We start from the raw sequence: 10016 nt of genomic DNA, 5'->3' as shown, positions 1-10016 counted from the left end.
CTGGTGTCAGGTTAGCCTGTCCCCACAGGGGAATCAGGGTCTGGTGTGAGGTTAGCCTGTCCCCACAGGGGAATCAGGGTCTGGTGTCAGGTTAGCCTGTCCTCACAGGGGGAATCAGGGTCTGGTGTCAGGTTAGCCTGTCCCCACAGGGGAATCAGGGTCTGGTGTCAGGTTAGCCTGTCCCCACAGGGGAATCAGGGTCTGGTGTCAGGTTAGCCTGTCCTCACAGGGGGAATCAGGGTCTGGTGTCAGGTTAGCCTGTCCCCACAGGGGAATCAGGGTCTGGTGTCAGGTTAGCCTGTCCCCACAGGGGGAATCAGGGTCTGGTGTCAGGTTAGCCTGTCCTCACAGGGGGAATCAGGGTCTGGTGTCAGGTTAGCCTGTCCTCACAGGGGGAATCAGGGTCTGGTGTCAGGTTAGCCTGTCCCCACAGGGGGAATCAGGGTCTGGTGTCAGGTTAGCCTGTCCTCACAGAGGGAATCAGGGTCTGGTGTCAGGTTAGCCTGTCCTCACAGGGGGAATCAGGGTCTGGTGTCAGGTTAGCCTGTCCCCACAGGGGGAATCAGGGTCTGGTGTCAGGTTAGCCTGTCCTCACAGGGGGAATCAGGGTCTGGTGTCAGGTTAGCCTGTCCTCACAGGGGGAATCAGGGTCTGGTGTCAGGTTAGCCTGTCCCCACAGGGGGAATCAGGGTCTGGTGTCAGGTTAGCCTGTCCTCACAGGGGGAATCAGGGTCTGGTGTCAGGTTAGCCTGTCCCCACAGGGGGAATCAGGGTCTGGTGTCAGGTTAGCCTGTCCCCACAGGGGGAATCAGGGTCTGGTGTCAGGTTAGCCTGTCCTCACAGGGGGAATCAGGGTCTGGTGTCAGGTTAGCCTGTCCTCACAGGGGGAATCAGGGTCTGGTGTCAGGTTAGCCTGTCCCCACAGGGGGAATCAGGGTCTGGTGTCAGGTTAGCCTGTCCCCACAGGGGGAATCAGGGTCTGGTGTCAGGTTAGCCTGTCCCCACAGGGGGAATCAGGGTCTGGTGTCAGGTTAGCCTGTCCTCACAGGGGGAACCCATGTCTGGTGTCAGGTTCGCCTGTCCTCACAGGGGGAATCAGGGTCTGGTGTCAGGTTAGCCTGTCCTCACAGGGGGAACCCGTGTCTGGTGTCAGGTTAGCCTGTCCTCACAGGGGGAACCCGTGTCTGGTGTCAGGTTCGCCTGTTCTCACAGGGGGAACCAGTGTCTGTGTTTCTCCATCACATTTCTCCTCTGTGTGCTTTATGTGGGAGGAGGTGTTTGAAGTCGGCAGGAAAAACAGCTCACAGCTGAGACTTTGAAGAAGATGAAGAGGAGGAGGGGGGTAAAAAGCAGCTGGAACACAACATCCTATGTGAGAACCGAACTGTGATCACGTGGAGAGGCTGGAGGCAGGAGGTGGTACATGACGTCTTGATCGATCGGCTTACCTCGTCACAGACAGAGCACTGCAGACATGTACTAGACGTGTGTTCAACAGTATGTGTTGTCCTCCCAATGCTTTAGCTGCTCTTCATTGAGCTTGCATGCAAAATGCAAACCCTGCCAATCTGTCCTTCCTATAGCCTCCTATAGCCTCCTATAACCTCATATAGCCTCCTATAGCCTCCTATAACCTCATATAGCCTACTATAACATCCTATAACCTCCTATAACCTCCCATATTCTCATCTAGCCTCCTATAGCCTCCTATAACCTAATATAGCCTCATATAGCCTCATATAACCTCTTATAGCCTCCTATAGCCTCCTATAACCTCATATAGCCTACTATAACATCCTATAACCTCCTATAACCTCCTATAGCCTCCTATAGCCTCATATAGCCTCCTATAACCTCATAGAGCCTCCTATAGCATCCTATAACCTCCTATAGCCTCCTATAGTCTCATATAGCCTCCTATAGCCTCCTATAACCTCCTATAGCTTCCTGTAGCCTCCTGTATCCCTCCTGTCCCCTCCTGTAGCCTCCTGTAGACCTCCTATAGCCTCCTGTAGCCCTCCTATAGCCTCATATAACCTCCTATGACCTCATATAGCATCTTGTAGCCCTCCTAAAGCCTCCTGTAGCCCTCCTATAACCCTCCTGTAGCCTCCTGTAGCCCTCCTATAGCCTCCTATAACCTCCTATAGCCTCCTGTAGCCCTCCTGTAGCCCTCCCGTAGCCCTCCTATAGCTTCCTTAAGCCTCCTGTAGCCCTCCTGTAGCCTCCTGTAGCCTCCTGTAGCCCCTATAGCCTCCTGTAGCCCTCCTATAACCCTCCTGTAGCCTCATATAACCTCATATGACCTCATATAGCATCTTGTAGCCCTCCTATATCCCTCCTTAAGCCCGCTGTAGCCCTCCTATAACCCTCCTGTAGCCTCCTGTAGCCCTCCTATAGTCTCCTATAACCTCCTGTAGCCCTCCCGTAGCCCTCCTATAGCCTCCTTAAGCCTCCTGTAGCCCTCCTGTAGCCTCCTGTAGCCCTCCTATAGCCTCCTGTAGCCCTCCTATAGCCTCCTGTAGCCCTCCTATAACCTCCTGTAGCCCTCCTATAACCTCCTGTAGCCCTCCTATAGCCTCCTGTAGCCCTCCTATAGCCTCCTGTAGCCCTCCTATAACCTCCTGTAGCCCTCCTATAGCCTCCTGTAGCCCTACTGTTTCCCTCCTGTAGCCCTCATATAGCCTCCTGTAGCCCTCCTGTAGCCCTCCTATAGCCTCGTGTAGCCTCCAATAACCCTCCTATAGCCTACTGTAGCCTCCTATAACCCTCCTAAGCCTCCTGTACCCCTCCTGTAGCCTCCTATAGCCCTCCTCTAGCCTCCCTATAGCCTACTGTTGCCTCCGATAACCCTCATATAGCCCTCCTATAGCCCTCCTGTAGCCCTCCTGTAGCCCTCCTATAGCCCTCCTGTAGCCTCCTATAGCCCTCCTGTAGCCTCCTATAACCTCCTGTAGCCCTCCTATAGCTAATGGCTATATACAGTCGTGGCCAAAGTTTTGAGAATGACACAAATATTAATTTCAGTGTCTTTAGATATTTTGTCAGATGTTACTATGGAATACTGAAGTATAATTACAAATATTTCAAAAGTGTCAAAGGCTTTTATTGACAACTACGTGAAGTTGATGCAAAGAGTCAGTATTTGCAGTGTTGGCCCTTCTCTTTCAAGACCTCTGCAATCTGCCCTGGCATGCTGTCAATTAACTTCTGGGCCACATCCTGACTGATGGCAGCCCATTCTTGCATAATCAATGCTTGGAGTTTGTCAGAATTTGTGGGTTTTTTGTTTGTCCACCCGCCTCTTGGGGATTAACCATAAATTCTCAATGAGATTAAGATCTGGGGTGTTTCCTGGCCATGGACCCATAATATCTGTTTTGTTCCCTGAGACACATAGTTATCACTTTTGCCTTATGGCAAGGTGCTCCATCATGCTGGAAAAGGCATTGTTCGTAATCAAACTGTTCCTGGATGGTTGGGAGAAGTTGGTACCATTCTTTATTCATGGCTGTGTTCTCAGCCACTCCCTTGGCTGAGAAGCAACCCCACACACGAATGGTCTCAGGATGCTTTACTGTTGGCATGACACAGGACTGATGGTAGCGCTCACCTTGTCTTCTCCGGACAATATTTTTCCGGATGCCCCAAACATTCAGAAAGGGGATTCATCAGATAACATGACTTTACCCCAGTCCTCAGCAGTCCAATCCCTGTACCTTTTGCAGTATATCAGTCTGTCCCTGATGTTTTTCCTGGAGAGAAGTGGCTTCTTTGCTGCCCTTCTTAACACTAGGCCATCCTCCAAAAGTCTTCGCCTCAATGTGCGTGCAGATGCACTCGCACCTGCCTGCTGCCATTCCTGAGCAAGCTCTATACTGGTGATGCCCCGATCCCACAGCTGAATCATCTTTAGGAGACGGTTCTGGCGCTTGCTGGACTTTCTTGGGCGCCCTGAAGCCTTCTTCACAACAATTGAACAACTCTCCTTGAAGTTCTTGATGATCCGATAAAAGGTTGATTTAGGTGCAATCTTACTGGCAGCAATATCCTTGCCTGTGAAGCCCTTTTTGTGCAAAGCAATGATGACGGCACGTATTTCCTTGCAGGTAACCATAGTTGACAGAGGAAGAACAATGCGTCCAAGCACCACCCTCCTTTTGAAGCTTCCAGTCTGTTATTCAAACTCAATCAGCATGACAGAGTGATCCCCAGCCTTGTCCTTGTCAACACTCGCAGTGGAAATGTTTTTTGGGGATTCAGGTCATTTGCATGGCAAATTCATCTGATCATTCTTCATAACATTCTGGAGTATATGCAAATTGCCATCATACAAACTGAGGCAGCAGACTTTGTGAAAATTAATATTTGTGTCATTCTCAAAACCTTTGGCCACGACTGTAGTCAAACTGATTGACTTCTGGTTTTAAAAACTAGGCCTATTTAACTCTCCATCTCTGTGCCTTTGCCTTTCTAAATGAGAGTCAAGTTAATTCTCACACTGAAAGGCCAGCGAATAAAAGAACAGGGAGAAAGAGGGAAAAAATCCTGTGCTCTCGTGGCCGCGGGGGAATGGAAGGAGGAGGATTAGAAAACCTTGAAAGTGTTTAATTAAAAAAGTTGTTCTCGTGAGTTGGCCGTGTGGCGTCAGGTTCGCCTCTGGCGCAGGCACCACTCGACCTGAAAGAGCCTCAGTCCTGCCAAATTCCTGCTAAAATGCTGCTAATCCCCATCACCCCTTCTCCCTGAAGACAGTGGTGTGCGTTTGGCGTACACGCCCCAACCAACTGCAACGCACAAGGAAAACCAACGAGAAGGAACCAGCGGAATGAATGGAAAGGATCGTTCAATTCAACGGGGAACAACTGCCGTGGAACCTTCCTTTGTCTTCCGTGATACTCCTCCATTTTTCTCTGAACAAAAGACTGCCTTCTTCCACCACCCAGCCTTTTCAAAAGGATTCATCTGGAAACTGCTTCCTGAGAAAAAAAACTAATTTAGTTTAAAAAAGAGGAGAGAGAAATGGAGGAGAGGAGGGTGGAGAGGGGAGGGTGGAGGTGGGAGGTTGGGAGGAAGGAAGAAAGAGGGTGGAGGGTGGTTGGATGGAGGAGGGTGGTGGGAGGGAGGGAGGAGGTGGTTGGATGGAGGAGGGAGGAGGGCGGGAGGAAGGAGGAGGGTGGAGGGAGGAGGGCGGAGAGAGGGAGGAGGGTGGAGGGAGGAGGGCGGGAGGAAGGAGGAGGGAGGAGGGTGGAGGGTGAAAGGAGGTGGAGGGAGGATGGAGGATGGAGAAGGGTGGACTACTGCCACACTGCCCTTTGGTGTGGTGGCACGCTGCTCTGTGTCCAATTGAACATGCTATTTTTATATGTACTGGCAATTTATCTGGACTGATGCTTGATCTGATGATTGGAACAGGGCATAGAATAAAGACTTACTATATGTGTCCCAAATGACACCCTATCCCCTATATAGTGCACTATTTTAGACCAGGGCCCATAGGGATCTGGTCCAAAGTAGTGTACTATATATGGTGTTATTTGGGACTGAGACACAGCCATGATTCCTCATCATATCTAATCCTTTCTCCAAATCATCACATCCCTCTAATAATATACAGTATTCTGATTCCTCATCATATCTGACCCTTTCTCCAACTCATCTCATCCCCTCTAATGATATACAGTATTCTGATTCCTCATCATATCTGACCCTTTCTCCAACTCATCTCATCCCCTCTAATGATATACAGTATTCTGATTCCTCATCATATCTGACCCTTTCTCCAACTCATCTCATCCCTCTAATGATATACAGTATTCTGATTCCTCATCATATCTGACCCTTTCTCCAACTCATCACATCCCCTCTAATGATATACAGTATTGTGATTCCTCGTCATAGCTGACCCTTTCTCCAACTCATCTCATCCCCTCTAATGATATACAGTATTCTGATTCCTCGTCATATCTGACCCTTTCTCCAACTCATCACATCCCCTCTAATGATATACAGGACTCTCTAAAATATCACGCATGCTGAATTCCAAATCAACCTCTAGCCTACTACTCCCTAGTCCCCACTGTAGATCTCTAGAGGAGATTAGATTGGACGTTTTCACCACCTAGCCAATCAGAAGGTAATGTGAAGCCATTACCCATAATGTTTATACAGTATCTAGCCAATTTTCTCAGATATACGGGAGTGGGCTAGGGTCGATTTAGAATTGAGCAGTTGAGTAGCATTATAGAGCCATGATAAACCATTTCCCCGACTGCAAGACAGTTACAACATGACCTGAACACATCTAACTGCTTCCATAGGCCCAGCATTTCCTTGCTGAGAGAAAGTAGGGCCTACCTGTTTGTGTACTGTACTGTATCCCTCCACTCTGCTGAGTCTTAGTCCCAGTCGGAGCGACAATCTCTCACATCTGAAAAGTATACTATCGACAGCCAGCCTATCGACAGCCAGCCTATCGACAGCCAGCCTATCGACAGCCAGCCTATCGACAGCCAGCCCCATATTCACCGACACCATCCTTCAAGCATTATCTGATGGTGGTGCTGATGTGGACACGAACAGCGGGGTGTCGATATCTCTTCCCCTCCTCCCCTCTCCTCCCCTGCTCCCCTCTTCTCTTCCCCTCCCCCCCTCCCCTCCTTCTCTTCTATCCTTTATTCTCTCCTCCTCTCCACTCCTCTTCCCATTGTGGCCTTAGGTTTTGTGGGTGTGTGTCTCAGTCATATGATTAGAGAAACACACACACACACACACACATGTTTACTCTGCTAAGCCTGTTACTATATCAGACATAATTATTGACTCTGCAAAGCCTGTTACTATATCAGACATATTGACTCTGTAAGCCTGTTACTATATCAGACATATTGACTCTGCTAATCCTGTTACTATATCAGACATATTGACTCTGCTAAGCCTGTTACTATATCAGACATATTGACTCTGCTAAGCCTGTTACTATATCAGACATATTGACTCTGCTAAGCCTGTTACTATATCAGACATATTGACTCTGCTAAGCCTGTTACTATATCAGACATAATTATTGACTCTGCTAAGCCTGTTACTATATCAGACATATTGACTCTGCTAAGCCTGTTACTATATCAGACATAATTATTGACTCTGCTAAGCCTGTTACTATATCAGACATATTGACTCTGCTAAGCCTGTTACTATATCAGACATAATTATTGACTCTGCTAAGCCTGTTACTATATCAGACATATTGACTCTGTAAGCCTGTTACTATATCAGACATATTGACTCTGCTAAGCCTGTTACTATATCATATTGACTCTGAGCCTGTTACTATATATTGACTCTGCTAAGCCTGTTACTATATCAGACATAATTATTGACTCTGCTAAGCCTGTTACTATATCAGACATAATTATTGACTCTGCTAAGCCTGTTACTATATCAGACATATTGACTCTGCTAAGCCTGTTACTATATCAGACATAATTATTGACTCTGCTAAGCCTGTTACTATATCAGACATATTGACTCTGCTAAGCCTGTCACTACATCAGATTGACGCTGCTAAACCCTGTGACTATATCAGACATATTGACTCTGCTAAGCCTGTTACTATATCATCACATATTGACTCTGCTAAGCCTGTTACTATATCAGACATATTGACTCTGTAAGCCTGTTACTATATCAGACATATTGACTCTGCTAAGCCTGTTACTATATCAGACATATTGACTCTGCTAAGCCTGTTACTATATCAGACATATTGACTCTGCTAAGCCTGTTACTATATCAGACAGACTGTTACTATATCAGACATATTGACTCTGCTAAGCCTGTTACTATATCAGACATATTGACTCTGCTAAGCCTGTTACTATATCAGACATAATTATTGACTCTGCTAAGCCTGTTACTATATCAGACATATTGACTCTGCTAAGCCTGTTACTATATCAGACATAATTATTGACTCTGCTAAGCCTGTTACTATATCAGACATATTGACACTGCTAAGCCTGTTACTATATCAGACATATTGACTCTGCTAAGCCTGTTACTATATCAGACATATTGACTCTGCTAAGCCTGTTACTATATCAGACATATTGACTCTGCTAAGCCTGTTACTATATCAGACTATATAATTATTGACTCTGCTAAGCCTGTTACTATATCAGACGTATTGACTCTGCTAAGCCTGTTACTATATCAGACATAATTATTGACTCTGCTAAGCCTGTTACTATATCAGACATATTGACTCTGCTAAGCCTGTTACTATATCAGACATAATTATTGACTCTGCTAAGCCTGTTACTATATCAGACATATTGACTCTGCTAAGCCTGTCACTACATCAGACGTATTGACGCTGCTAAGCCTGTTACTATATCAGACATATTGACTCTGCTAAGCCTGTTACTATATCAGACATAATTATTGACTCTGCTAAGCCTGTTACTATATCAGACATATTGACTCTGCTAAGCCTGTTACTATATCAGACATAATTATTGACTCTGCTAAGCCTGTTACTATATCAGACATATTGACTCTGCTAAGCCTGTTACTATATCAAACATAATTATTGACTCTGCTAAGCCTGTTACTATATCAGACATAATTATTGACTCTGCTAAGCCTGTTACTATATCAGACATATTGACTCTGCTAAGCCTGTTACTATATCAGACATAATATTGACTCTACTAAGCCTGTTACTATATCAGACATATTGACTCTGCTAAGCCTGTTACTATATCAGACATATTGACTCTGCTAAGCCTGTTACTATATCAGACATATTGACTCTGCTAAGCCTGTTACTATATCAGACATATTGACTCTGCTAAGCCTGTTACTATATCAGACATATTGACTCTGCTAAGCCTGTTACTATATCAGACATAATTATTGACTCTGCTAAGCCTGTTACTATATCAGACATATTGACTCTGCTAAGCCTGTTACTATATCAGACATATTGACTCTGCTAAGCCTGTTACTATATCAGACATATTGACTCTGCTAAGCCTATTACTATATCAGACATATTGACTCTGCTAAGCCTGTTACTATATCAGACATATTGACTCTGCTAAGCCTGTTACTATATCAGACATATTGACTCTGCTAAGCCTGTTACTATATCAGACATATTGACTCTGCTAAGCCTGTTACTAGACATATTATCAGACTATAATTATTGACTCTGCTAAGCCTGTTACTATATCAGACATATTGACTCTGCTAAGCCTGTTACTATATCAGACTTATTGACTCTGCTAAGCCTGTTACTATATCAGACATATTGACACTGCTAAGCCTGTCACTATATCAGGCCTAATGACTCTGTTAAGCCTGTTTCTCTCTCTCTCTCTCTCTCTCTCTCTCTCTCTCTCTCTCTCTCTCTCTCTCTCTCTCTCTCTCTCTCTCTCTCTCTCTCTCTCTCTCTCTCTCTCTCTCTCTCTCTCTCCTTTAGAGATGTGCGTGAGTTTACCAATGGTTCAGTATGTCTGGAGTGTGACAGCCAGTGTGAGACATCTCAGGACAAGACCATGACCTGCCTTGGAACGGTAAGTAGAATGATCACCATGGCAATATACGTAGCTGTCATGGATGTTCCACCTAGCCTGAACCTGTTCTTTTGGGTGCAGGTTGACATTTATTGTCATGAATCTTGTCCCTGGAGGCAGAACTGAGCGATTTCCCCTTAGATATGCCAGCTGCAAAAGTCAAAATTGGCTGTATTGTAAAAATGTATGAAAACAAAAAATGTATGTAAGCTTCTTGGTCTAAATTTAAGGTTAGGTTTTAGGCATTAGGGTTAGCAGTAAGGTTATGGTTAAGGTTAGGTTTAGGCATTAGGGTTAGCAGTAAGGTTATGGTTAGGTTAGGTTTAGGCATTAGGGTTAGCAGTAAGGTTATGGTTAAAGGTTAGGTTTAGGCATTGGGGTTAGCAGTAAGGTTATGGTTAGGTTAGGTTTAGGCATTAGGGTTAGCAGTAAGGT

General features: G+C 45.8%; 1 pseudogene; it reads left to right on the top strand.

Moving 5' to 3' along the window:
- Positions 1–9581, top strand: part of LOC124021726 — a 129571-nt pseudogene extending 119990 nt beyond the window's left edge.
- Positions 9582–10016: the final 435 nt, after the last annotated feature.

This window comes from Oncorhynchus gorbuscha, unplaced genomic scaffold (assembly GCF_021184085.1).
Source record: "Oncorhynchus gorbuscha isolate QuinsamMale2020 ecotype Even-year unplaced genomic scaffold, OgorEven_v1.0 Un_scaffold_1184, whole genome shotgun sequence".
Lineage (NCBI taxonomy): Eukaryota > Metazoa > Chordata > Actinopteri > Salmoniformes > Salmonidae > Oncorhynchus > Oncorhynchus gorbuscha.
This window is presented reverse-complemented; position numbering and strand designations above follow the sequence as displayed.